The following is a 27,332-nucleotide window of genomic DNA, read 5'->3' on the forward strand; positions in this document are numbered from 1 at the left end:
CCGCAGTCTCCGCCGCCCATTTGAATTCTGGGTAGAACTCCCAATGCCTGATGGGGCTAAAACATTGTTGCGGGTGGTTCTGGGTACATATCGTCAGGCTCCCGTTCCCTCCCTCGCTCCGTGAAAGCAAGGGCAGACAATTGTTTTGCACCTTTTTTCTTGAGTTACCTGTGCGGACACCATACCACGGCAAGCATGGAGCCCGCTCAGCTCGCTGTCACCATACATCTCCTGGGTGCTGGCAGACGTGGTACTGCATTGCTACACAGCAGCCGCTCATTGCCTTTTGGCAGCAGACAGTGCAGTATGACTGGTAGCCGTCTTTGACGTAGTCCAGGGTGCTCTTTTAACCGACCTCGATGAGGTCACAGGCACCTGGGCAAACATGGGAATGACTCAGCCAGGTCATTTCCCTTTTAAGTTTCATCTCGTGGCGATTCAGTCCTACTGGCAGTGCACTGTCTTTTAATCTGCAGCCAGCAGAAGATGATGGCCAGCAGTCACACTGCACCGTCTTCTGCCGAGCACCCAGGAGATGACGATGGCTAGCGGCCGTACTGCACAGTCTGCTGCCAGCAAGATGTATAAAGATAGATGAAGTGGATCAAAACAAAAAATAGACCAGATTTGTTTTGTATTCTTTTTCTCCTCTCTCCCTCTGTGAAATCAACGGCCTGCTAAACCCAGTTTTGAGTCCTATCCTTGAGGGGGTCATTTTGTTTCTTGCAAAGCCACCCCCTTTGTTGATTTTAATTCCCTGTAAGCCAACCCTGTAAGCCATGTTGTCAGTCGCCTCTCCCTCCGCCAGACAATCGTTTCGCGCCCTTTTCCCTGGATTGCCCGAGCAGGAGCAGACGCCATAGCACAGCAAGCATGGAGCCCGTTCAGCTCACCCCAGCAGTTATGACCATTGTAAACACCTCGTGCATTATCATGCAGTTTATGCAGAACCAGCACCTGAAAAAACAGGCGAGGAGGTGACGGCAACACGGTGATGAGGCCCTGAACTTTTCTCTAAAACTGCATTCCCCCACAATTTGGAGATCATGGTGTTAATGGGGCAGGCTCACGCCGTGGAACGCCGATTCTGGGCCCGGGAAACAAGCACAGAGTGGTGGGACCACATAGTGTTGCAGGTCTGGGATGATTCCCAGTGGCTGCGAAACTTTCGCATGCGTAAGGGCACTTTAATGGAATTTTGTGACTTGCTTTCCCCTGCCCTGAAGCGCAAGAATACCAAGATGAGAGCAGCCCTCACAGTTCACAAGCGAGTGGCAATAGCCCTGTGGAAGCTTGCAATGCCAGACAGCTACTGGTCAGTCGGGAATCAATTTGGAGAGGGCAAATCTACTGTGTGGGTTGCTGTGATGCAAGTAACCAACGCAATCACTGAGCTGCTGCTATCAAAGGTAGTGACTCTGGGAAATGTGCAGGTCATCCTAGATGGCTTTGCTGCAATGGGATTCCCTAACTGTGGTGGGGCTATAGACAGAACCCATATCCCTATCTTGGGACCGGATCACCAGGGCAGCCAGTTCATAAACCGCAAGGGGTACTTTTCAATGGTGCTGCAAGCACTCGTGGATCACAAGGGATGTTTCACTGATATCAACGTGGGATGGCCGGGAAAAGTTCATGACGCTCGCGTCTTCAGGAACTCTGGTCTGTTTAAACAGCTGCAGGAAGGGATTTACTTCTCAGACCAGAAAATAACTGTTGGGGATGTTAAAATGCTAATAGTTATCCTTGGGGACCCAGCCTACCCCTTAATGCCCTGGCTCATGAAGCCGTACACAGGCACCCTGGACAGTAGTCAGGAGCTGTTCAACTATACGCTGAGCAAGTGCAGAATGGTGGTAGTGTGTGCATTTGGACATTTAAAGGGTTGCTGGCGCAGTTTACTGACTCGCTCAGACCTCAGCAAAACCAGTATTCCCATTGTTATTGCTGCTTGTTGTGTGCTCCACAATCTTTGTGAGAGAAAGGGGGAGAAGTTTATGGAGGGGTGGGAGATTGATGCAAATCGCCTGGCCGCTGAATATGCACAGCCAGACACCAGGGCAGTTAGAAGAGCACAGTAGGAAGCTGTGCACATCAGAGAAGCTTTGAAAACCAGTTTCATGACTGGCCAGGGTACCGTGTGACACTTCTGTTTGTTTCTCCTTGATGAAAACCTGCCCCCTTGGTTGACTCTAATTCCCTGTAAGCCACCCACCCTCCCACCTTCGATCACAGCTTGCTTGCAAAGGAAATAAAGTCACTATCATTTAAAAAACATGTATTCTTTATTAACTGATTATAAAAATAGGGAGATAACTCACAAGGTAGCCCGGCTGGGGTGTGGGAGGAGGGTGGGAGGGAAGGAAAAGGCTACTTTAAAACTTGTTGAATGCCAGCCTTCTGTTGCTTGGGCTGTCCACTGGGGTGGAGTGGTTGGGTGCCCAGAGCCTCGCCTCCCCTCCCCCCGCGTTCTTGGGCATCTGGGTGGGGAGGCTATGGCACTTGGGGAGGAGGGAGGGCGGTTAAGCAGGGGCTGCAGCAGCAGTCTGTGATCCTGCTGCCATTCATGAACCTCCACCAGACGCTAGAGCATGTCCATTTGATCCCACAGTATCCCCAGCATTTCCTCATGCCTCCTCTGATCTTCCTGTTGCCACCTCGCCTTACGTTCATCGACCACCGTCTTGTAGTCTGCTATTGTGTCCCTCCACACAGCTCTGTCAGTGACAGACGACTGCATGAGCTCAGAGAACATGTCATTGCGCGTGCGTTTTTTTCGCCGCCTTATCTGAGATAGCCTTTGGGACAGAGGAGGAAGGCTTGAATCATTTGCAGCTGCTGGAGGAAAAAAAAGGGAGTGAGGTATTTAAAAAGATACATTTTACAGAACAATGGCTATACTCTTTCACGGTGAACAACACTATTCACATTACACATAGCACATGAGATTTTGGTACAAGTTCACATTTTGCATCTTATATTGAGTGCCTGGGGCGTTCGTGTTACAGATCACACATGCAGAGCCAGGCAACAGAATTCGGCTTGCAGGCGGCCATGGTAAGCCATAGTCTTTCGGCTTCTGCAACCTTCATAACAGCAGCCCCCTCCTTTCCCATACCAAGCAAAGCCCGTTGAGCTGGCCATTTACTGCTGCAGTTTTCCTGTTAACGTGCAGCAGCAGAAACCAAACTAACCCCCTCCCCCCTTCCAATTCTCCGGAATGATCGCTTTTCCCCTCCCCCACCGTGTGGCTGGTATCAGGGAAGATCCCTGCTAGCCAAACACGAACAGCTCAGCGCCAGTGGCCCCTCCCTCCCACCAGGTGGCTAGCTGCAGGGAGGATTTCTTTTCAGCCACAGGCAAACAGCCCAGTAGGAACGGGCACCTCTGAATGTCCCCTTAATCAACTTGCCCTATTTCAACCAGGTTACCATGAACGATATCACTCTCCTGAGGATAACACAGAGAGATAAAGAACGGATGTTGCTTGAATGCCAGCAAACACTGGGACCATATGCTGCCAGGTTGTGTCATGCAATGATACCAGATTACCCCACCATGCTAGTAGCAAGTAAAGTGTCCTACCATGGAAGACTGAATAAGGCTGCTCTCCCCAGAAACCTTCTGCAAAGGCTTTTAGAGTACCTCCAAGAGATGTACCTGGATCTACCTCCCTGGAAGATTTCTGCTCCATCCCCAGACACGTTAACAGACTTTTCCAGGAGCAGTACTGGCCACGAATGTATCCCAAGTCCTAAGGGCTACTTAATCATTAAAAAACACTTGCTTTTATAACATGTATTATATTTTAAAAGGTACACTCACTAGAGGTCCCTTCTCCGGCTTCATTGGGTTGGGAGGGTATTTCAGTCAGGGTGATAAAAAGATCCTGGCTGTCAGGGAAAACGGTGTGTTGTGTGCTCCCCCCAAGCTCGTCGTCATCCTCATTTTCCCCATCTGCAAAATCCTCAGCCATGGCGGAGAGTATCCCATCCATGGACAGGGGTAGGATAGTGGTGGCGGCCCCCCCTAGAATTGCATGCAGCTCAGCATAGAAGCGGCATGTTTGGGGCTCTGTCCCGGAGAGTCTGTTTGATTCTTTGGTTTTCTGGTACGCTTGTCCGAGCTTCTTAAGTTTTACACGGCACTGTGTTGTGTCCCTGATGTAGCCTCTGTCCCTCATGGCCTCTGAGAATTTTTGAAATGTTTTGGCATTTCGTCTTTTGGAACATAGTTCTGATAGCACGGATTCTTCTCCCCATACAGCGATCAGATCCGGTACCTCCCGTGCGGTTCATGCTGGAGCTCTTTTTCGATTCTGGGACTGCATGGTCACCTGTGCTGATGAGCTCGCCTGGCCAAACAGGAAATGAGATTCAAAAGTTCCCAGGGCTTTTCCTGTACACCTGGCCAGTGCATCTGAGTTCAGAGTGCTGTCCAAAGCGGTCACAATGGTGCACTGTGGGATAGCTCCCGGAGGCCAATACCTTCGAATTGCGTCCACACTAACCCTAATTCGAAATGGTGATGTCGATTTCAGCGCTAATCCCCTCGTTGGGGAGGAGTATAGAAATTGGTTTTAAGAGCCCTTTATGTCAAAAAAATGGCTTTGTTGTGTGGACGGGTGCAGAGTTAATTCGGATTTAATGCTGCTAAATCCGACAAACTCATAGTGTAGACCAGCCCTTGGTCCAAGTCACATCTAGTAGTAGCCCATACTGAGTCTAGTCTTCAGTGTCTCGGGGTGGGGAGGGGGCAGAGACAGCTCTGTATTATATGTACCAGTTTGGCGAGTATTGTGCTAATCGCTGGATGTGGAAGATTTAGAGAAATAGCTGCTAAATGACTCATTTCCCATTAAGAATGAACTTTAGACTAATGTGGCCCCCTCCTGAGCTGGGCTGTGCAATGAGCCAGTCCTAATTGTGCCCTAAAGCAGGACACTCCTCCTGGCATTCACACTGTCCCTGCTTTCCATCAGATTTAGCTCATGGTATGAGCTCTCTCTTTCCTCATGGTGACCCCTGCCTTGCGATTTGGCAGTAGTGTGAGTGCAACTTGGGTCAGACAAGGGCGCAGAGTGCAGAAACAGGCATCTCCTTTCTTAAGTGACATCGTAAAACTGTCCAGAAAATACAAGTTGAGTAGCATGTCTTCTAACAGCACGCTTAGCTCCAGCTTACAGATGCTCTCCTGCCTCTTACCATCAAGCCTCATGAGAGTGTGTCAGGACCATCTTCCAGCAGAGACCTCAGCTCACAGTTTCTGTGGATGCTTGGTTGTTCCAAACAGACTAAAGGGCACCAGATCTGGGCTGGCTCTGAGCATTGCCGACAAGCACTGAAATACCTGCAAGACTATTCAAAATCAAAAACACTGGGCTCCCATCTTCAATTACAATCTGACCCCTTTCCATCATCTGGAAGCATAAAAGAGGCAAAATTAGACCAAAATGTCCCTCCCCCCCCCCCAATATATCCTCTGTAGGGGGGTTTCCCAGCCACCACAGAACTGGGGTAAGGGTTCTGCACAAACTCTGCTCCCATGTCGTGGCACAGAGGGCTGATTAGGGAGGTGGGCAAAGAGCAGGGCTGACCTTACCATGAGGCGAACTGAGGTGGCTGCCTCAGGTGCCAGACTGTGGGGGGGCCGCACCACTAGGACCCAGAGTTTCAAAGTTTTGGCCCAAGTGATGTGGGGGTGATATTTGAGCTCCCCACCTCAGGTGCCAAAATATTGTAGGCCGTCCCGGCCAAAGAGCACTGTGCAATGGCTATTCTCTGATTGCCATGGCCCAGAGGAGGTACTAGGAAGCAGAGCATAAGATAAAGCAGTCTCAAGGCTGCTTTAACTTACACTAAGATCAGGTTGGCCCTGGAATGCCCTCCTCTTCTACCCCAGTTCCTGCCTTAAGTGCAGAAGTGAAGTAAATGAGAATCAGGCCCTGTAAATTTAGAGTTTGCAAATAAGAAATTCTAAGCGGCTCAATTAAAGTTAATGAAAAAGGAAACCTCTGTTTGGTATGAAGCACTTGGGTGAATAGCGGTGCTGAAAGAAGAGAAACATAACACACATTCTCTTAATCCAGATGTGCATTTCCTTCCCTGAGCAGTTATTATTTCACTGATAATTAGTGCACCAGGCAAAGTTTTACTGCTAACCTTTGGAAAAAATGTAGAAGTGTTTTGACAAAATGTCAAATACAACCAGGACGCATAGGCCTGAAAACAATCCATAAATTGTTTTATAGACTAGGATATTACAGACTAGCAGTTACTAAGGGAATTTCTCTGCAGAAGGAAAGGGAAACCAACTCCTGTCAAAGCCCAGGGAAATGGGGGAGGAAGGTATTCTGAAACTCAAATATGGCAGCATGAGTCTACAAGGAATGTACTCCACAGTAGTGCCATTGCAATGGGAAACCATCACTCCCTCTACAGTTAAAAGATATCTCCTAAAAATACATTAGAGAATCCTTTATTAGGTTAAGGCATTTATAAAATCAGTAGCCACTTTACCTTGATCTCCAGTTCTGGAAGCGTACTGTAGTATTGCCAACCTCAAGCATTCAGAAATCATGACTCAGGGCCCATAATCATGACATTGGCTTGAAATTCATGAGTGTTTTTTAAAAAAGAAATAATATATTTTGGATCCTTTTTATTTGCCTTTTGGGTGTTTGAGCCTTTAGGGTCCACTTTCTTTTCAAACTTTTCAATAACCACAAGGGTTTATCTTTTTTGAACAAAAGCTTAAGAGACTCACATAATCACTTGACTCCAGCAGCTGGGGCTTTCTGCAAAATTCAAATGAGCCCTATGATACATTTGCAAGAGTTGGAAACAGTGGGAACTTCTTGGCCCATGTGATAGCACAAATGCTAAGCAACAAACAAGGAAACTGAGACTGGTTAATAATGTTACTTCTGAAAAGCCTTTTCTATTCTGAATTGCTGGTCCTAAGACTAATAATAACTAATAATAGTAATAACTGGATGCTCCATGGCCTTCGCCTTGGGCAGTTATTTACCCTTGGGCAAAGTGTGTGCCAGGCGCCACCGTTCTGATTGGATAGCGTTTTTCAGCCTCTGCACAGCTGTAAATTACAATACAAAGTGCCAGACAGTGGGCCTTGGTCTACATATGCCTATGTACTGCTGTCCTCTACCAGGCGGAATATTTCAGTCCTGTTCTAGTAAAGGTTCCCTATGCAGGCTTCTGTGCCAAAGGTCACGAGTTCGAGTCCCGATATTGGATCTACGGAGATGGCAGTTGATAAGAGCTCTGTATTTGATTTCAGATGCATAGGCTATGTCCCTGTGATGCTCCCCAGGGGTTGTGCGGCACCTTGCCACTACCTGTCCATCATGAAAACAGCCTTGTTGGTACCTGCTGTAGCTCAGCTCCTTGAAACCAACAGCCTTCAGTCATACAAGCAGTGCTTTCCACACCTCTACAGATTTCGTTCCCCCCAGATCTGGCTAGGAACAGGCACAAACCAACCCCTCAGTTCCTGGTGCATTGCAGCCTGTCACTGGATGCTCATAGAAATTACCAGGTAATCAGGGGTATAGTTGGGGGGGCATTGCTCTCCCTAAACTGCAAGCCTCAGGCAGGCATGGAATTGGCCTGACTGGAGCTGCCCCCCCAAATACAGAAGTCAGACTACGCCTATGCAGGTAAGCTGCCCCAAAGGAACAAGTACGTACAATATGACTGGTACCACTCAGGGCCCGCTCCTCTATGAGCGCCACACTAATTGACTTGTAGTGAAAACAAACAAAAAAGTTTGTTAACAAAGATAAAGATTCAAGAGACAGTGAGCAACCACCACCACAGGTTACATATAAAACAAAAGATGTAACATGCTTCTTAGAGTCTAAACAACTTAAAATAGCCTAAAATCCTTGTCTAAAGTAGTTTCTCACCCAGAGCAATCTTCCAGCATCACCAACCCACAGAGGCAACACAACTGTTGATAGTGGGGAGGGCAGGCCACAATTTAAAGGTTGGGGGAGGGGCATGTGACTGCACCATGGTCATCTCTGGGTACAGGAAACTTCCAGCTCCACCTTCCTGGGCCAGGGCAACCAATCCTGGAGCTTCTGCGCCCTCATGGACACCTCACGGAGGAGAGGCACAGGCAATCCCTAACTCAGGCTGAGCTGAGGGAACCTGCTCCTGGTGTTTTTCCCAGAGACCCCCCCGGACCAGGGCCACCGCTCCCTCCCCAGCTAGGTTCTCACAGGCATGGCGCTGCACAGAGGCGGCAATCTGGAGCATCCCTGGCAGAGCAAGCCCTGCAAAGACAGCTCGGCTCTTGCAGAAATCTGGGGAACGGAGGGGAGGAGAACGTGACCCTGGAAGCCCACCCTGTCGCCTCTGCCAACCCACATGGCTGGGATCCAATGTTCATGGAGGCAAAAAGCACTGTCTTTTTTGCTCCTTCAGTGATGGACAAGGAGTGCCTTTTTGCCTTCCCCTTATATCCCCAAAGTTCACTGTCTTTGCAGCTCAGAGTCAGGATAACCCCGTCATTCAGTCAGTGGTGTTTTGACTCCAAGGTGCATACTCCTGTGTGCACAGATTTGGCTTCCATTGTGTTGGCTCACAATACTTAATTTACATTTCAACAGATAGAAGGATAAACATCTCTGGTCTGGCAGGAAACCAGTTTTTCCACTTCCGCTGGTGAGTAACACCTTGGTATAACATATGTTCAGTTTGTAGGCATGACTTTTTAAAATATCATCATATGTACATTTCACCAGCATGATCCCGGCTTTCACTAAGGAGCTCAAACATTCTTTATAGATAAATACCATGACAGCAGTGTGTAAAGGGTCATGAGCTTGTCAGGTCTAATAGGAATTACTGTGAAAGAACAGTATCAGAGGGGTAACCTTGCTAGTCTGGATTTGTAAAAGCGGCAAAGGTGCCACAGGACTCTTTGCCGCTGTTACAGAACAGTGAATCCTTTGCCAGCTGGTAGTGAGTTCTTAGGGTCACAGTAACCCTTTATATGAAGTTTCAGAGTAGCAGCCGTGGTAGTCTGTATCCACAGAAAGAACAGGAGTACTTGTGGCACCTTAGAGACAAACAAATTTATTCGAGCATAAGTTTTTGTAGCCTACAGCCCACTTCATCGGATGCACAGAATGGAACATATAGTAAGAAGATTGTGTGTGGGTGGGTGTGTGTATACACACACACACACACACACGTGGAAGTTGCCATTCAAACTATAAGAGGCTAATTAATTAAGATGAGCTATTATCAACAGGAGAAAAAAAAACTTTTTTAGTGATAATCAAGATGGCCCATTTAGACAGTTGACAAGTGGCTGGGTCATTACACATATTGAATTTTTTCCCCCATGTTAAGTATCCTCACACCTTCTTGTTAACTGTCTAAATGGGCCATCTTGATTATCAATCACTACAAAAGTTTTTTTTTCTCCTGCTGATAATAGCTCATCTTAATTAATTAGCCTCTTATAGTTTGTATGGCAGCTTCCACCTTCTCTCTGTGTGTATATTTGTTCTTACTATATGTTCCATTCTATCCATCCAATGAAGTGGGCTGTAGCCCATGAAAGCTTATGCTCTAATAAATTTGTTAGTCTCTAAGGTGCCACAAGTACTCCTGTTCTTTATATGAAGTGTGACTGCTGATGCTTGCCCCATGAAACTTAATTTAGGACAGAACCCAGTGACAGGGAACCAATTTCTCAAGTTGCAGCCCTGTGATAGCCGATACAGAAGTTTAATGGTGCTCCTCATTTTTGGGCTCATACACTTTGCCAGAAGCCGAGCCCACTTCAGAGCTGACTCAACAGGATATCTTTGAGCATTTGCAAACTCCCCCAAATAATACATCTGGAGTCAGTGGTAATAGTTAAGCAGAAATCCCTGACAATGGGCCATATTCTAGTCTTGATCTGTGCACAAGCTCCTGTTGTTGTTAGTGGGAGTTCTGGAAATGGAAGAAGAATAGAACACAGGCCAAGAGTGGAAGGACACATGCCAGAACTGTGTGAGGGATGTAAAAAACTCTGGTACAGGCTGCAGGGGGGGGCTGTAAAATGCTGGATCCACTGTAGTCAATAGGAGCTTTGCCATTGATTTCAACGAAGCCAGGATTTCATCTCTCTGTGGAAGCCATTAGATTTAATCTGTTAATTTCAGAGTCAACAGCCCAAATAAGAGATACTGCTTGTGGGCAGTGGTGATGGTTGTGGGAGATTAATTCAAAGACTCCAGAGAGTCTGCAAAACAATTGTCCAGAGCAGCCCGGACAGCTCTTCAGTTTTGATTTATAGCCACTCTGTGGCAAACTACTGAGCTTCTCATTCATTACGGCACATTGGCCTCTCCACTAATGCACAGATCTTGTAACGCGGGATGTTTTCACCTCCCACATAAAGAGCAGTAGAAGCTCCGTGCTTCAGCCCAGCAAAAACGTCCTCCTTGCCATCCATCCCACAAGCCCTGTAATTAGCATGTTTGTCCGAGGTGTGCATCCGTCGGTGTTATCGGCACAGTTGGCTCGCCTCAGTCTTGTGCTGACACTTCAGTAAAACAAACTGGGCAAGGCCCGCGGGGCCAAAGGCAGCCAAACAGAGGTCTGGCAAGAGGTCTGCCAAGCCAAACAGCTGAGCCATTAGATTCACTTGAACAAATCTGGGAAAAACCCACAAGATTAAACAGGAAGGAGCAAGGCTCTTCTACTTCAGCACTCTCTGCTCCATGAGTAATGTCAGGATCTCACTAATGACGGGAAAGAGGATATTATCCCACCGGGACAGTCTTGTATACAGCATTACCTATCCAATCCATTAGACTTCCTGCTCTTGTCATTTTGATTTCTATAAAGAGGGCTTGCGTGTTGTCACGATATTTTAAAGAAATGCTTTCACGGTTTACAAACCTGTCCATCTTCTGCTCCCAAGTACAAGGTGCACCTCTGAGCCCTGCCTTCTCCATCCCTAAACTCAGAGCAGCATGTGCATTAGCCCCCCTACCCCAACCAACTCAACAAAATCCCTATACTGCACACACCCAATTCTCCCCCTGGGAAGAGGAGGAGCAAGAGTGACTGAGCCACACGTTACAGATGAGTCATGGCACTTACAGCAGCACTGGCAGGTGCTCAGATCCCACGGTGATGAAGGGAGGAGAAGAATCCATCCAGAATAGAAGAAACCTCTGTCTTGTTAGGGCAATATTTTCAAGCCTCTGTGTTTGAAGTTAGGCTCCTAAATTGACATTTAGATAGCTAGATAGGAGTGGCCTGCTTTTCCCACTAAATTCCATGGCAATTGTGGGCACTCAGCAAACCTAAAAATCAGGCCGGTTTTATTTAGATGCCTAAATGTGGATATGGGAGACTAATTTTAGATACTGGGGTTTGAAAATTTGGGCCCAAGGTATGGTAAGATGCACAGTGAGAGACCTTTGTGTAGAGCCATTCTGCTACTCCTACAATATTCCCAGAGTGGGGGTAAAATGGTATACTCAGGCTCATATGATACAATTAGACCTGGACACCACTGATCTGGAATGTGGCATCTGAGATAAATATGGCAATTTCCTGCTACATTGTTGGGAGATCTTCCTGTATTAAGTTTATGCATCTTTGTGAGACAGGGATTTTCTCCCACCTTGCCTGGGGGATGTTGACCACACTGCCTCAGGAACTAAGAACAGTGGAGGGTGATTAGCAAATTCTCTCAGGCTGTGACATCTCTGTAGAGCTATCACTGCCTGGAGAGGCTTGCATAGGGCAGTTCAAACTGGATTCTCCAGAGACCAACAGACAAAGAAAGGACTTTGGGATAAATAGCCCAGTTTAAATTGACTCCGGGCCTTCTTTCTGATCCAGCAAATGGACAGGACCTTCTGTCCAACAGGGCCCCCCAATCCTTCCTGTGAAGAATTAGGAGGACTTTCGCCTACTAAACCCCACAGAGATGGTGACCTCTGGTAGCATTCATATAGGAACTTATATGGTTTTTAGTATGTTTTCTCTGTAATGCTTTCACCTTAAGAATAAAATGTGCTTGCTTAGAAAGAGCTGTGAGGAAAACTATAGTCATTTAGGCTGTTTATAGCCTTTGAAGAGTTAACAAAGCACAAACACTTGCCTGGTTAGGCAGTCTGGCTTGCTGGGAATAACACAGACTAGGCAGGGAACTGGGCAGCCTGGAAAAACCCTGATCAGGAGGGCAAGAGACACAGGTCTCCACCCAAGAGAGGTGACAGCGGAGGAGCTGGGAGCCTAGAGTGGGTGCCACTGTTGGTCCACAGAGGGGGACTACAGATGGAGGTGAAAGTAAGCCGGTCTGGTACAGCGTACCGGCAAGAGCCAATATGCCGTGCCAGACCAGCTTCCCCAGGCTGACGATTTAAAGGGCCCAGAGCTCCCTGCAGCAGCCAGAGCCCTGGGCCCTTTAAACCGCCTCCCAAACCCCGCTGCCAGAGCCCTGGAGTAGCGGCAGCAGGGCTCTGGTGGTGATTTAAAGGGCTGCGGCTCCAGCTGCTGCGGGGAGCCCCAGGCCTTTTAAAACGCTGCCCGAGTCCCAGGGCTCCCAGCCGCCTCTGCAGCTGGTAGCTCCGGGGGTGATTTAAAGGCCCCGGGGCTCCCAGCCACAGCTGGAACCCCAGGGCCTTTATATCTTGACTTAAAGGGCCCAGGTATTTAAAGGCCCTGCCTCTTCTGGTTGAGGCCACACACCCTGCTCAGGACTCCGGCGTACCAGTAAGTCCTTTAAGTTACTTTCACCCCTGAGTACAGGGGCCATTGCCCTGCACTGTGACAGCAACATTTACACACTTAAAGCCTGACAGCAGCTTTCATTTCACATTTCAATCTCTGAAAGTGCAATGCTGTCCAGCAGCAAAGGGACGATTTCTAGATCCATAAGCCATCGATAGTGGGGTTGGGAGAGCCCCTGAAAGGTGGCAGGATCCAAGCATAAGACTAGAACACCAACCCACATTATACCACCCGAAAAACATGGAACAGGGGGTGGGGGAAGCATCAAGAACACAATAATGCTGACCTTAGCTGGAATAAACTTCCACTCTTAGCTGGAATCACTTCAGTTCTTCCGCGGCCACACACATGCAGTCATTAGAGGGTATTTTGGCTGCATGTGTTTTCTTCTTTTCCCACATCTGTCAGCTAAACCGGAGATCCACAGGCAAAGCGGAGCACTCCAGAGCATGATGGGGATTTCTGACATGCTCTAATGGGCTTTGGATCCATACAGCAATGAATTAATCACATTACAGAAAGAGAGGAAGGAGTTTCATCTGTGCCAGATATTATGGTGCTCCAGTATTATTTGCTTTGGGTACAGTTTTACTCATCTCTTCTTTACAGCAGCTTTCCAAGCAATGGAAATGAGAAGCACCTTGCCCAGCCATGAATTATCTGAGAAATATACAAGAATAAATCTAGGATCATCTGTGAAAACATCATAGTTCTGAGAGAAGGTGTGACGTTATTAACATAAACTGGGACCATATAAATCATTGTTGCAACCAAGGTCCTGTAGTGGCAACAAATCTTGTATAAAGGGGGTCAAATGAGGTGTCTAAGACAAGGTTATGGTTTGCTGGTTATGATTATGCTGTCTATATGTGTGTATCATTTTTGTAGTTAAAGTTATGAATATTGGCTCTATACTGTCTATATTTCAAACTTGTGCTATGCTTCGGGGGAACACTCCAGACAAGTTGGTGTCAGCTCTGCCTAGCCTGCTTGATGGCCCATTAAGGACCATCAGCTATACAATTGACCCATTGAGAGAAAGCAGACATGCCTTGGGACTCAGCAAGGTGTGCAGGGACATGCCTATGGACAGAACTCTGAGGTTTTTCCAGGCCATGTGATGGACAGCTTGTCTTTGGAACAAAGAAAGACAGACCGACCACATGGCAAGAGAATATGAAAAGCTGCTGCAGCTCCTTGATCTTGTCTTCAATCCTGCTTCTTACCTCTGGAGGGACTTTGCTACACTGAAGCTTTGAACCAAGGACTGAAAGACCCATCCCAGCTGTGGATGTACTCCAGAGACTTGATTTGAACCTGCAGTCTATTCCATCACTGCTACAAGCCTGAACCAAGAACTTTGCCATTACTGTACGTAATGGATTCCATTTAGCCAATTCTAGCTCTCATCTATATCTTTTTCCTTTTATGAATAAACCTTTAGATTTTAGATTCTAAAGGATTGGCAACAGTGTGATTTCTGGGTAAGATCTGATTTGTATATTGACCAGGGTCTGGGGCTTGATCCTTTGGGATTGAGAGAACCTTTTTTATTTTACTGGGGTATTGGTTTTCATAACCATCTGCCCCCATAACGAGTGGCACTGGTGGTGATACTGGGAAACTGGAGTGTCTAAGGGAATTGTTTATATGATTTGTGGTTAGCCAGTGGGGTAAAACCAAAGTCTTCTCTGTCTGGCTGGTTTGGTTTGCCTTGGTGTGCATAGAAACCCCAGCCTTGGGCTGTATCTGCCCTGGTTGAAGCAATTTGTCCTGAATTGGCACTCTCAGTTGGGTCCCACCAGAACCAGCATTGTTACAGAAGGAAAAGGAGTGCATTTTTCCATTAGTTACCTTTCGAACACCATGCCTGACTGAATGCACTGGAAGAGAAATTGCCCATCCAACATGTGAGGAGCTTGTTTAGATTGTGACATACGCTGATTTCACTGACATAGGTTGAGACTGATCTTCTAGAACAAAAATAAGGTTCACAGACAAACCCGATTTTGCAGTAACACCTGTTTTCCAGCAGTGGTACTCCACTGGTTTCAATGGAGTTACTCCTTCAAAGCAGTCTAAGTCAAGTCAAAAGTCAGGACTGTGATTTTAAACTGTAAAGGCAAGGAAACGCTAACTCAAGTTCTTCAGCCATGGACACAAATACCTGCAACTGGATATACAAAGGACCAATTTGCCTGCACAAGTGCCGGGGTGCATGCCATTTTTGCATATACACCTTGATCTCTGCTTTTTGAAACAAAGGTTTGCAAAAAGTGCTCCAATATTAACAACCTTAGTCAGGGAGATGACCAGTAAACCCTGCTGAGAGTTTAGTACCCAAAATAAGGCACTTTGAATTTAAAAATAGACAAACTACAGTTACATTTAGCCCATGAGAGAAGGCTGGCTGTTGCCAGAAAACTGACCATGTGTTTCGGAAGTGCAGATCTGACCAAAAAAACAAAAAGAAAATCAGACCAGATCCATACTTATGGTAGGGATTAATTTGACAGAATCAGGGCAGTCCAGATGGTGTGCAGAGAATCACTGAGGTTTTCAGTTTAAGCTCTTAAAAAAAAAAAAAAAAAAAGAGAGAGAGAGGTAGGAAATAGCTTAGTTTTATGCCTCTCATGGCCCACTAGATGTGGCTGACCAACATACCTTGTCCTGACCTTGTCCTTGATAAAGTAGAATTTTTAACCATAATCCAGCTTGCTTTGTGACTCCATATAATACAACTACACAAGCACAGTAAGGCTCCGAGTTTTAGATTTCTCTCAGAGGGCTAGCATGCCTCTGCTGAAACACACTGTTAGAATTAAGCCCTTCCCAAGGAAGCTCATCTGATACCATCACCAGATTTAAGGGTATATCTACACAGCAAAAAAGACCTTGCGGCAGCAAATCTTAGAGCCTGGGTCCACTGAGATTCTCTTCCCCCTTGAGGTTTCAGAGCCCAAGCTCGAATGTCTACACTGCTCTTTTTAGCCCTGCAGCATGAGTCTGAGTCAGTTGACCAGCGCTCAGATACTTGCTGCTGTGAGGTTTCGTTTGCTGTGTGGCTGTACCCTAAGATAAGAAAACAAACTAGCCAAGATTTTCAGAAGTCGTTAGTGATTTTGGGCGCTCACCTTGGCTCATTCAAAAGGGGCCTGGTTTTCAAAAATGCTGCACACCCAGCTCTGATAAATCAGGGCTTTTTAAGGGCTTTTTTAATTGAGAACCTCAATCACTTAGGGTATGTCTACACTGCAGCTGGGAGTGAGTCTCCTAGCCTGGGTAGGGTGTGGGGCTCACGCTAACTCGCTAAAAATAGCTGTGTGGACATTGTGGCACTGGCAATGGCGCAGCCTAACCCCCTGAACTCAAGTCCACGCGACCCCCGGTCTGAGGTCACATGGCTAGCCCAAGCCGGCTCCATCACGACTACGTCCACACGGCTATTCTTAGTGCACTAGTGCTAGCCCCACTGGCACAAGTATATCTACCTGGCTGGGAGGCTGTCTGCCAGCTGCAGTGTAGACGTGCCCTTTGTTGCTTTAACAGACAAAAAAAAAAATCTTGGTTTCTTCTCCCAATACGTTAACACCCAAACGTCAAATCAAACTCTGCAGCCCGGTCAATTTTCCACTGATACCAAGAAGAATCTTTTCAAGTTTCAAAACAGCTCTAGTGTTCAGCTTCACCTGTGTTGTGTTAGGCATAATTCAGACTGCAGAGAGGGTACATCAGGCAATGCCTATAGGCCAGATTCTGATTCCAGACACAAAATCAGTGCAACTCCATATCCGTAGGTGTTTGTCACTCACAAGACATGATCAAAGGGGTTAAAAAAAAAAAATCATTGACAGTTCCCCCAATCTCCCACTACACACACCAGAATTAAACACAAATTGTCATGCATCACCGGTGCTACTATAAGGCAGGCTAAGCCTGTAAAGGCTTAATTTTCAGATGTGGCCTCTCATTTTGTGCCTGCAATCAACTATGACAGCAAATTATCCTGGATGCAATTGTAGAAGCCATTCTTGAAAATTTGCCCCCCCGCATCGTTCTTCCAAATCCTCAGAGAAGTGACTGACCTTGTAAATATACTGAGAGTTCCCCTGTTTCTGAATGGACATGTTTCAAAGGAGAATCCACCAGCACAACTAACCCATAATGCATAGATCACAGTTCATTCTTAGAACAAAGCAGAGAGTATACAGCATTCTCTCTTTGGAACTCATGGCCACAGGAAGTCGCTGAGGCCAAGAATTAAGCAAGATTCAGAAAAGGACTGAACAGGTTTATGAATATCACCAATATACAGAGTATTCATGATTAATGAGGATCATTCTGGAATGGATGTTAGCCATCAAGCTTCAAGGTTTAAGCCAACCTCTAATTATTAGAGAGCAGGATGAGACCTAACGGGAATGGGGGAGTGAATTACCCCACATCTGATTACTGCATGGTTCTTTCTGGAGTCACACAGGACTAGATGGACGTTGGGTCTGATCCGGTCTATCGATTCCTATGTTCATGTATCATATTAGATTTTTTTCCTGGGTGCAGAGGGGTTGTTTTGTATGTTTCTAGCTCCAGCCCTTCTTCTAGCTCTTCTTGCCCCAATGCACCATACAATCTCCCCAAGCCAATCCATAAGATTCCTACCCTTGTTGCATTCAGGTCCCTCTTGAAGCCAGGTTCTGCTGCGTTACATACAATGAGTTGAGCTGCCCTGCCTATATCAACTGCCTGTTGTTGGTCTCTCCCCCCCATAACTCTGTCTACTTGTCTGTCCGCCCTTAGGCTAGGAGGATGTCGGAGCAGGGAGCATCCTATTCTTCCCGATTGTTTGGAAAGAACCTACTACATCAACATCACTACCACCGATAAGTAATAATCATCATACCACCACTACTATTTGGACATTTAAAAACCTAATTAATAGTATGTCAGCAAGGCTGACTCAAGGCACAATTAGGTGTAGTTTCCTGTCCTTACTGATTAAGGAATCCACTTTATTTTATAAATTTCATTAAATACAACAACTGCATGGTGTCCTAACTGGCACCTCAATCAACAAAAAGGTGACAAAGGATGTAAGCAAAACATATAGCTTAACAAGTCTGTCAGCTGAAGATAGACTTGTGTGGCCAGTATACCAATAATGCTGGGAAAACATTACGCTTCCAGTAAAAGGCAAACGCAATAGACCTCCAGGAGAGCAATAAAATGTTGTAGCCAGCACATTTAATAAGGACATGCTCTGTGCATAGTGTAATCTTATGTGCACAATGCCCAGTGGAATTCACAGGAATTTGAAACGGCAACATCAGATCTCAGTTTCTCAAAATGTACTGACTGCTTATAAATTAAGGGCATGATTTGGGTTAATTGCTTTTCATTTGCGTTGATGAAACCATACGTTATGTTTATTCTAAAGGGATTGTTTTACACTCTTAACCTGCAATGATGGAGGGCTTTCCTCGGCAACAATGGCACAAACTCAACTTTTCCATTAAATCTTGGGGACGTGTTCTAGCCCAGTGCACTACATATGCTCAAAGCATCTATTTGATAGTTTCTCAAACTTCTCTGAATGAATTTCTGGTGAAAGACTCTGCTTTTTCTCCATCAATGTCAATGGAAATGTCGTCATTTGAAAGCCTGTGACCTGCCGACATGCTATGAAACAATGTCCTGGGGCCTCAGCTATGTCAGACTGTAAAGCCCTCTTAATGACTCATTTCAGCCAATCCAATTGCAGTATGTAAATGAACTGGAGAGGAATAGGTAGTGATTGGCTGAGTTACCTTCGGCGTCACAAAATACCCCTACTTAAGAATGACCTGAACCTTTGATAGGACAGCAGCTGAGCATGGACAAAGCAGTACAATGCAAAGAGGACAGGAGTGTGTGAAGAACAGTACTGGAGAGTAAAGAAGGGGAACAGACAGGCCAAGGGGTACAGCAGCAACAAAGCAGGCAATAGGTAATGATGGCTCCAATTGCAGTTGAAATTGGGGAACTGAAGCAGCACAAGATAGGTAGAGGAAGGGCTACGGGAAGATGTGGTCCCTATCTTGGATTGGGTTACTTGGGTAGCTATATGATCATTATCCCCTGTGTGCACCTGAATGAATTTTCTTTGAACTCAGGCAGTTAGCCTCTGATCTGGATGCAGAAAAATCTCCACAACCTGTATGTGTGCAAAGAGCTCTTGTTTTTCTAGCCAAGTCAAGTAGTGTCTTTTGAATGCTAAGAAGTTAGTCTTTCTCGGTCCTCTCCTAACTTATTTCATTTCAACCAATGGGGCTGCACAATGCAAATTGAGGGAGGAGTGATTTACATCTGGTGTCGCAATGACACCAGTCAAAGAGATCAGCTATTCATAGCACAGAAAAAGGAAAGAGCTCTGCTTCTCATGCTCCCTCTAATGACTTGGGGGAGTGTGATAGCAGAGGGTTTGTAGAGTCTGCAGTAATTAGACGTGGTGGAGGATGCTCCTGGAACGACCACAGGCAGGAAACTGTGTAATATCAGGAGTGATGTCAGAGACAGTGGTGCTCTTTGGTACCTGACGTAGCTGCTGGTAAATCAGATATTTGTGAGACACTAATTCATAGTCCAGCAGGTTGGTTACACATCACCCTTCACAGCTTCCCCCACCCCCTCCATCTGGTTTCTCTGCCCTCATTCCTTGTAATCCTCCTTTTGTCTCCTTCTCCCATGCCTGATTTCATGCCATTTTCCTCTACACAGATACTTGCTCCTTATGCTTGGATCAGCCTCATCCTCCTGTGAGCAAAGCTCCTTTCCTGTCCCCACCTTCAGACTCACTTCTTTTGCTTGGCCTGCAAGCGGTGAAGTGTTCCCCAGCATGGTCTGCACCTGCCTTTCTGTGTGATCTTTTTGATTGTAAGTTCTTCAGGACAGGGACCTTTTCAAATACATTTGTAAAGGACGGTCTGTGTAATGATCACCTGCCCCTACCATGGGTGAGGACTGAACCTGGGACCTCCAGCACGAGCCTCTACCAGTTCAGCGAAAGGAGTCACTCCATTAGCTAGTAGCATTAATGGACTCCTATCCTCATTTGTGAGCCAGCCATTAGAAGGGAACATGTAACAAACTGAACCAGTATATTAAACCTATAGTTACAGGGTTATATAATAATTAATAGCTAACCATCTGCACATGGAGACATTTGAGCATGTGGTACTATAACTGATTAATGGGACAGAACAGTCGATTCGCCTCTAGGTGATTAAAAGAAAGAACGTAAAATTTAGTTTCAGAGGAGCAGCCGTGTTAGTCTGTATCCGCAAAAAGAAAAAGGAGGACTTGTGGCACCTTAGAGACTAACCAATTTATTGGAGCATGAGCTTTCGTGAGCTACAGCTCACCTCATCGGATGCATTCAGTGGAAAATACAGTGGGGAGATTTATATGCACACAGAACATGAAACAATGGGTGTTATCATACACACTGTAAGGAGAGTGATCACTTAAGATGAGCTATTACCAGCAGGAGAAAGAAAACCTTTTGTAGTGATAATCAAGGTGGGCCATTTCCAGCAGTTAACAAGAATGTCTGAGGAACAGTGGGGGGGGGGGGGGGAGAAGGGGGGAATAAACATGGGGAAATAGTTTTACTTTGCAAATTAATTCCCATTCAGCAGTCTCTCGTTGGAGTCTGTTTTTGAAGTCTTTTTGTTGTAATATTGTGACTTTTAGGTCAGAGATCAAGTGACCAGAGAGACTGAAGTGTTCTCCGACTGGTCTATGAATGTTATAATTCTTGACATCTGATTTGTGTCCATTTATTCTTTTACGTAGAGACTGTCCAGCCTGACCAATGTGCATGGCAGAGGGGCATTGCTGGCACACGATGGCATATATCACATTGGTAGATGTGCAGGTGAACGAGCCTCTGATAGTGTGGCTGATGTGATTAGGCCCTATGATGGTGTCTCCTGAATAGATATGTGGACACAGTTGGCAACTAAGCCCGTTGCCAATTAAGTCTAGTTAATTTTTTTAATATATTGTACCATAAGGCAATAAATGTAACTAATTGGCGGGCACACAATAGTTTGGTAAACTGGAGTATTTTGTCCATTTACTGTCTACATCATACATGAATCAAATAATTCTAGCTCAAAGCTTGGGCAGGAATCCAGTCTTAAGTGTTCTGTAATGTGCCATGTACATTTACTGCACTATATAAATTGAGGTTCTTGTTCCCGATTGCCTCTAATGTAAAATTGAACTACCGTGATACCTTTAGCCTAAGGCACTATGTGGTGAGTTATAAGCAGATAACCCACAGAAAGCTACAGTTAGAGAACTCAAATGTGGAACTCCCTGGAAATTTAGCCTGTAGGTTATTCCTTGCATGTCACTATAGATAATATTGTTTTTACTGAGCTAATCTAGTACTTGCAGGGGGCCCAAACATTCTTGCAGGGAAGAAGGAGAAAAAATAAATTCTAACATGTTGTCCCATTTCTGCCACCTCAGAGGCTTTATGGTAGTGCTCCATGTGCAAAAACCATCTGCGTAGGTTATCAGTGGAATTTGAATCCAGGACGTGCAGCAGCATAGCATAGACCTCTGCCACATAAGTTAAAGGAGTAACTCTGACTGCTGGTAGCTATGGTAGGCTATTATCCCCTAGTAGACAGACCAGCCACTAGATCAGGGTGGACAAACTTTTCGGCCCGAGGGCCAAATCGAGGTTGCGAAACGGTATGGAGGGCTGGGTAGGGAAGGCTGTGCCTCTCCAGACAGCCTGGCCCCCACCCCCATCTGCCTTCTCCCACTTCCCGCCCCCTGACTGCCTCTCACTCAGAACGCCCCACCCATCCAACCCCCCCGCTCCTTGTCCCCTGACCACCGCCTCCTGGGACCTCCCTACCCCTGATCACCCCCCCAGGACCCCACCCCCTATCTAACCCCCCCTTCTCCTTGTTCCCTGACCACCCTGACCCCTATCCACACCCCCGCCCCTAACACCCCCCTTGTTCCCTGACCGCCCCCTCCCGGGACCCCCATCCCAAACTGCCCCCCGGGATCCCAACCCCTATCCAAGCCCCCCTGCTCCCTGTCTCCTGACCGCCCCCCCCCAAACCTCTGCCCCATCCAACTGCCCCCTGTCTGCCCCTGGGGACCTCCTGACCCTTAGCCAACTCTCCCGCCCTGCCCCAATGCCACTCAGAGTGGCAGGACAGGCTTATTGGAAAGCCTGGGAGGTGGGTGGGTGCCAACTGCGCTGCCCACGCAGCGGCGTAGCTGCGAGGGAGGAGGAACAGCGGGGGAGGGGCCGGGGACAAGCCTCCCCAGCTAGGAGCTCAGGGGCCTGCCAGAATGGTCCCATGGGCCAGCATAGTTTGCCCACTTCTGCACTAGATGTATATGCAGCCCACCATACCGGTGTTTTACACATGCATCAGTGCTGGAGATCAGGTGGGAAGCACCCCTGGGGGTGGGGGGGTGTCTCACTGCCATTTTGCAGGCATGATCCCTTGATGACTCAGGGCTCGGGAAGAAGTATTTGATTTGATGCATCATTCCCTCAGCCTCCAGGGAGGCTGCATTTGCATTATCGTTAGGAGAAATATCACATTTGCAGCCATTAAGAAACAGTGCAAGGAAGGAGAGATGGCGAGCCTCAGCTGTATCCTCAAGACCCCTCTGGACCAGCCAGACATTGCAAGAAAAATCCACACTCTGGCTATGGGAACACTACAGCTTCAGTCCGTATAAATTATGGAACTCAGGAATGCGAATAAGCCGCCCGCAAGTAACATAAGTTATACCGACCTAAGCGCCGGTGTGAACAACGCTATGTTGGTGGATGAGCTTCTCTCACCAACACAGCTACTGTTCCCAAACCACTCAGACTAAAGCAACCACTCAGTGCTTCCTGATAGCTAAGACCTGGAATACCCATAATAGCAAAATTTTCCATTAGTTCTTCCCGAGGATTATGGTCACAGCTAGGTTTCTGTCTGCAATTGCCATACACTTTTAAATAAATCTCCCCCCACCCCCGCTTGATTGCCTGACAGATTTATGTGCTTCTGTTCCACAATCTGCTGCTGCGTAGCGAAGTTAGCCTCCATTCAGGCTTTTAAATAATTGAACAAATGATGCACCAGACATGCAGCTGAATTTCAGAATAGACTGAGGAAGGGGACAATGTTAAACAAAAACCTTGAAAATATACCTCCATAAATATCATTAAAGAGTACCACACAAAAACACCTGCCCTTGACAACAGAAAAAAGGACTAAGAGGGGAAAATAGTACATAACACACTTCAGCTTGTCAGCATCTCCAGTACAATTATATGATCACAGTTAATGCTTTCATAATCTACTTGGTAACAATAGGAGGCCTTGCATTTGATCCAATCCACCTACTGTTAAAAGTGAAAAGAAAAGGAGTACTTGTGGCACCTTAGAGACTAACCAATTTATTTGAGCATGAGCTTTCGTGAGCTACAGCTCACTTCATCAGTCTCTAAGGTGCCACAAGTACTCCTTTTCTTTTTGCAAATACAGACTAACACGGCTGTTCCTCTGAAACCTGTTAAAAGTGAACCGCTTTCAGAACTAGCGGTTAACACCGGGGCATCTAACCAGTGTGAGATCACTGAAATATCGCTGCCTTCATTTACAAAGAATAATCCTCTGAGCTGTGAGAAGAATCACTAAACCATTAGTAGCTCTTAGAATAAGCAAAGTTCAGTCAGTGACATTGCCCAAAACAATACAAGCTTCCACCATGTGACATTTCGTAGTAGGCTTCAGTCCTGTAAATCAGCATAGGACCTGATTCAAAGCACATGGAATTGCCATTTACTTCAATGGGTTTGCAACAAGTGCCATGTCCTAGAGGTTCCATCTATCACCAAAAGTTTAAGTTAGAGCTGGCTGAAGTTTTTCAGCCAAAAATTTTGCTTGCTGAAAAATGGGGTTTTTATTGAAAACAAGGTTTTTTCCTCCCTACAGGGAAAAACGTCATTTTCAATAAACCTTTTCAAACAGGAAATTTCTAAACTAAATTCCACAAAAGTTTTGGTTTTGCTTCAAACTGGCCCTTTTCATTTCAGTTTTGAAACACTGGGGAGGGGGGGAGACAAAAAATTTCCAATTATGAGACAAAAAATGAATTGGTTTCATTTCACAAGGTTCCTTCAAATATTTCATGGGACAAAAAAGTGTGTGTGTGGGGGTTGACCACCTGCAAGTAGGATACTTTCACCCCATGTGCCGGACTCTTCAGGGTGCAGTGTCTCCAGTGAAGTGTTGAGTGCCCTCAACTCCCAGTGATTTCAGAGAGAGTCAAAACTAGGAAAGGGGAGGCTGGGCTCCTAAGCACCCCGGTAGTCACAGCCTACACGTTACTGTAATAATCTTTGTCCAGAATATGCCTTGGGAGGTATCATTTGAAAACTAATAACTCACTGATCATTTCAGAGTAGCAGCCGTGTTAGTCTGTATTCGCAAAAAGAAAAGGAGGATTCGTGGCACCTTAGAGACTAACAAATTTATTTAAGCATAAGCTTTCGTGAGCTACAGCTCACTTCATCAGATGCATTCAGTGGAAAATACAGCGGGGAGATTTATATACACAGAGAACATGAAACAATGGGTGTTACCATACACACTGTAAGGCGCGTGAATGGTAACACCCATTGTTTCATGTTCTCTGTGTATATAAATCTCCCCGCTGTATTTTCCACTGAATGCATCCAATGAAGTGAGCTGTAGCTCATGAAAGCTTATGTTCAAAGAAATTTGTTAGTCTTTAAGGTGCCACAAGTACTCCTTTTCTTTTCACTGATCATTAATATTCTTGCATGTTGTATGTACAGGGTGTGTAATAAGAGTTATGGATATGTGCTGAAGTGATGACTAAAAGCTGTTTAAGCCAGGCCTGCCAGGGGAGATGGTAAATGGAATGTGTATTTGTTTCTCTAACCAGCTCAATCATCAGCAAGAGACAATGAAGGTATATTCACATATCAGGCAAACAAAGCTATCAAGCTAACAAGGGGGTGGGGGAAAGGCAGCATGGCATCTGTGCTGACAGGAGAGAGAAACTTGGTCTGAGGGTTTTACTGTTCAAAGAATACAAAGACAGGGGGCTGAACCTCAAGCGATAAGCAATTGAATCAACTCATTGTATACAATATTACTTTATTATAAAAGAGTGAGGTCTTTCTGAAAGCTGGTGACTAATATCATAAAATGTATTTATTAACACTATCAGGAATTATGGATAATTTTTGTGTAATGGTGCAGACTCACCACCGCTGGCGCCTCCTGCTGGTTGCTCCAGGAATTAGCTCAGTCCAGCTCCGGATCACCCTCTGTGGGTGGTATCTTGCCCATTGTCTGCTCTACTCCGCTGTTTCAGACCCACGTTGCTCCCCCACTCAGCAGTGTCCTCTTCAGGACACTGCCCTCCGGCAGTGCCCACTACTTCTTTCTCACTCCCCTTCCGGGGGTCATAGTAGTCCTTTGGCTTGCACTCACCGCAGGGGCCAACCACAATCCAAAGTCTAGCCCCCCACTTCAGGGGCAAGTTGCAGTCTGTATTAGCCATGCTCCTCTGCAGCCAGGTGCAGTGCAAGGGGGAAGGGACCCAGGCCCACCCACTACTCTGGATCCTGACCCAGGGACCCTCCAGCAGAAGCCTCTCTGCCCTCCTCTCCCCTTGTCTGCCTATCATCCCTGGGCCACTTCCCCTTGGCCTTTGCACCTTCTTGGCCCTTTCTGGCAGGGGCCTGCAGCCTAGCAGGCAAGGCCAGAGCTCACCCTCTGCTCCCCTGAGCCTGCCCAGCACTGTTCTATCTCATGTGCTATCCCTAGGAGCCACTCCCTCCTCCTCCCTTGCTTGTCAGGGAGAGACTCCTCTCTGTTCTGCCAGACGGCTCCTTATACCTGGGCTGCCCCAGCAGCTGCCTCCTGTCTGGCTCCTAACAAGTCTTGCCCTAATTAGCTGAAGGTTTCCATAGTCTCCAGCCCCTGCTGGAGTAGGCCACCTGCACCACTACACTTTGATTTTAGGCCTTATAGCCTATGTCCAAGCAAAGGGAGAAACAGATCTCTCCTCGACAGGATGGAAAGTCACAGCTTCTTACCTGTGTCTCCTTTGTAAATTAAAGCATGGTGGAATCAAAACAGTGGAAGACCCATTTACATATAGGCAGATGGGATACCCACAGGAAGCAAAAACCAGACCTCTTGAAGCAAGGTCACTTAACTTTGGAAGATGAGCAAGGACAGAAGCCATCTTTGGCATCCATCACTATAAGGACACAAGAAGCCAGAGCTCTTGCAAGCTGAGAAAGATGGGTCCTTCAACCAACGGGGGTTTGAGTTTCTGGAAACTGAATAAGTGAGAAACCTGCCTAGACAAAGCTCTTTCTGAACCAGGGCTGTCTAGCATCCAGACACTCAGGGTGTGACCTACATGTTTGTAGGCTGTCTGTGAGCATCCCAGGCTGGGATCTAGAGCTGCAAAGCTTTGTAATGCAACCGGGACTTCAGGACAAGTGGTGACAACCCCTCAGAGGTCTGAATTGCACCCTGAACCCTGTGATAGAGGCCTGGAAATAAAAACTGTCAACTCAGCCAAACTTTTAGAACTCTCAGAAAAGTTTCAGGTTTGACTGGAGTTTGGGCTGAAGGTTTGGGTCAAATCTTTTTTATTCCAAATAGTTTCACCTTTTCCTAACTCCCAATAGTTTCAATTTGGGCAAGAGTGCCTTCTGTATGACCTCCATTCCAACCCGAGGAACCCAGCTCAGTAGGTGTTACTACCCCACTTTTGATCCACCCCAGTCCCATTTTCATGAAGGCTTGGGCTGGATACATTTTAATGGCAGATCCCAAGGACATCCATGTGTGTGAAAGAATATCAGCAGTTACCCCTTCTCCTTATCTACAATTTAGGAACCAGGTTCAGTATCCTCCCAACCCCCTCCTACGTCAAGCAAGCAATCAGGCAACCCAGATCTAGGTTTTCTCTACACTGCACTTTTGTCGCTAAAACTTTTGTCAGTCAGGGGTGTGGGGGGAAAAACCAAAAAAAACCAAAACAAACCCTGACTGACAAAAGTTTTAATGACAAAAAGTTGCCAGTGTGGACAGTGCTTTGTCGGGAGGAGACGCTCTCCCACTGACAAAGCTACTGCCTCTCGTTGCGGATGGTTTTATTTTGCCGGCTCCTGCCAGCAAGAGCGGCTACACAGCGTACTTTACAGTGGCACGGCTGTGCCACTGTAAGGTATGCAGTGTACACATAGCCCTAGATACTGTATACACTTCAGCTGATTCTCTCTCTCACCCCTTTGTAGGTCTAGTAGCTGCTCTAACTCGCTAGAAGCAAAAGGAGTGACCTGTGGCCTCCAACTGGCTTCTTAGTGCTGCTCTCAGCAGAAAACAACTGCAGAATCGGTCTGGTGGAAGATTAGCCTGTTCCATTATTTCTGAAAGTCTTCAGTAACATGATTGGGTATATTATAGAGAGAACAACTCACTCGTTTTC

General features: G+C 46.5%; 1 long non-coding RNA gene across 3 annotated transcripts; it reads right to left on the reverse strand.

Moving 5' to 3' along the window:
- Window positions 1–2,266: 2,266 nt before the first annotated feature.
- Window positions 2,267–26,490, reverse strand: LOC125637523 (uncharacterized). 3 transcript variants are annotated; one of them, XR_012669108.1, is made up of 4 exons: window positions 25,088–26,490; window positions 13,063–13,436; window positions 3,826–5,419; window positions 2,267–2,838 (listed from the first exon to the last, which is right to left on the reverse strand). It is a non-coding gene; the product is annotated as an uncharacterized LOC125637523 (long non-coding RNA). The 3 variants fall into 3 exon arrangements; XR_012669109.1 differs by lacking the exon at window positions 25,088–26,490 and having other exon boundaries at window positions 2,267–2,835; window positions 13,063–14,735; XR_012669107.1 differs by lacking the exon at window positions 25,088–26,490 and having other exon boundaries at window positions 13,063–14,734.
- Window positions 26,491–27,332: the final 842 nt, after the last annotated feature.

This window comes from Caretta caretta, chromosome 6, assembly GCF_965140235.1.
Source record: "Caretta caretta isolate rCarCar2 chromosome 6, rCarCar1.hap1, whole genome shotgun sequence".
Classification (NCBI taxonomy): domain Eukaryota; kingdom Metazoa; phylum Chordata; order Testudines; family Cheloniidae; genus Caretta; species Caretta caretta.